Source organism: Schistosoma mansoni, chromosome 1 (assembly GCF_000237925.1).
Source record: "Schistosoma mansoni strain Puerto Rico chromosome 1, complete genome".
NCBI lineage: Eukaryota > Metazoa > Platyhelminthes > Trematoda > Strigeidida > Schistosomatidae > Schistosoma > Schistosoma mansoni.
This window is the reverse complement of record NC_031495.1, coordinates 41,401,469-41,403,223: the sequence shown is the minus strand read 5'-3', so window position 1 is coordinate 41,403,223 and position 1,755 is coordinate 41,401,469. Positions and strand designations below refer to the sequence as shown.

Here is a 1,755-nt window from a genome sequence, read left to right as displayed (position 1 = left end):
AATTGAAAGGATTCTAAACAAACAAAATATACGAGTGTATTTTTAGGCTAGTGACACCTCAAGATCAGAATTAGTGAAAGTTAAGGATAATTTCCCAAAAGAAGAACAACAGAATGATGTCTATGAGATTAATTGCCACGATTGTAATGCAGTGTATGTAGGCGAGACGTCAAGACAATTGAATGTGACGTTGAAGGAACACAAACAATGTTTACAAAATTTTCCCAAATCTCTGGTTGATCCGAAGAAACTTCAGAATAACGTTACATGCGTTAGAAACAGGACACAAGATCGATTTCATAAGAACCAAAATACGTCAGAAAGGTTTTGACATACAGAAAGAAAAATTGACAGCACATGCACCGTGTATACGGGCTAATAAGAACAGTTTGGATAGGAAAGAGGGTATTCAACTAGCAACTTCTTGGCAGATGTTCATTAACAAGTAATTAGATCCTATCTCTATCCAACCTGTTTGTTTCATATGCATCATTATTCTGTCAGAAATTAATCTGCTATATTTTAGCATTACAATTATGTATTTTTAATAGTTGAATTAATGAGTCGATCTAAGCTAGACCACCATTAGAAACCTGGAAGCACTAGACGGCCATTTTGTTCTAGTATGGGATCACTCAGCAGTGCACATCCACGATCCCGAACACGGAGCTCGAACCCAGGAGCCTTTGGCCTCGCGCGAATGCTTAACCTCCAGACCACTGATCCAGCATCAAACAGTGTTAATGTCTAACTTCAGTCGATCCATGATCTTGAGCAACCATTCCTTCACTGTCTGAGGTAGATACCTGTCTTTAGCTGACATGGATTATACTCCACTGGTCATGGCTTCTCAATAGAACTCCAGAAAATCCATATTGAAGCCAGTAACTAGTGAGCATATGATGATCATTATCAGATTGGGGTTTGCTGAGATTGTAGTAATTTTAATGGTTAAATTCATGAGTCGATTTAAGCTAAACCACCATTGAAAACCTGAATCGACCAGACAGAGAAGCTTTTCCTGTACAGATACCCAAGATAGGTTTCTACTAGTAAACGTTATTCGAGCTTTGTTTCATAGAAGGTCATTTTCATTGCTACCTTTAACTGACTTTTAATTGCATCAGAATTTTGGTCACGTTTAAATTCCAGATTCATATAAAGATATTTCTTTGAAAAGGAATTACCGGATTCCTTGTCCCGACTTGTTATTTTTTTTTTATATTCCTTTCTATATAGCGGTTTGGATAGCCGTTTCCAACCACGGGTTTCTAAAGAAATGCGAGTTCGTTTATCTTCGTGTTTTTAATTCGTATACTTTGAAAACATTCTTATATGTAAAATAAAAGGTCAGGTAGACAAACTGAAGTTTAAGAAGAAACAAAGATAACCGGACAATCAATTCAAATGGGTTCATGTTGTTTTTTAACTGTTTTCCTGATTAGCTTCATTTCACTCTGGGACTCGAACCCAGTATCTTTCGCTTCAAACGCCATCGCGTTATCCACTCGGCCACTGAGTCCTGATGTGTTTTTTTTCTTGTGTAGTTTTTTTACCTGCCTACTTTATTTGTCTAATTTACTTCTTTATTCATATTCGTTATTACTTAATAACTAGTTCATTTGAGAAGAGCCAATCATTTAGCTAGAAAATATTTCATTCAATTATTCAATCAAATTGGATATTAAAACAATAAAAGGTTTATTGATCATTGAAATAATTATATAAGTAAAACAATTTGTGAATGAAGTTTTA

The 1,755-nt window shown here is 35.3% G+C and overlaps 1 non-coding gene across 1 annotated transcript; it reads right to left on the bottom strand.

Moving 5' to 3' along the window:
- Nucleotides 1-1,450: 1,450 nt before the first annotated feature.
- On the bottom strand, nt 1,451-1,519 carry Smp_tRNA_01610_Pseudo_TTG.1.1. Its single transcript has one exon. It is a non-coding gene (tRNA).
- Nucleotides 1,520-1,755: the final 236 nt, after the last annotated feature.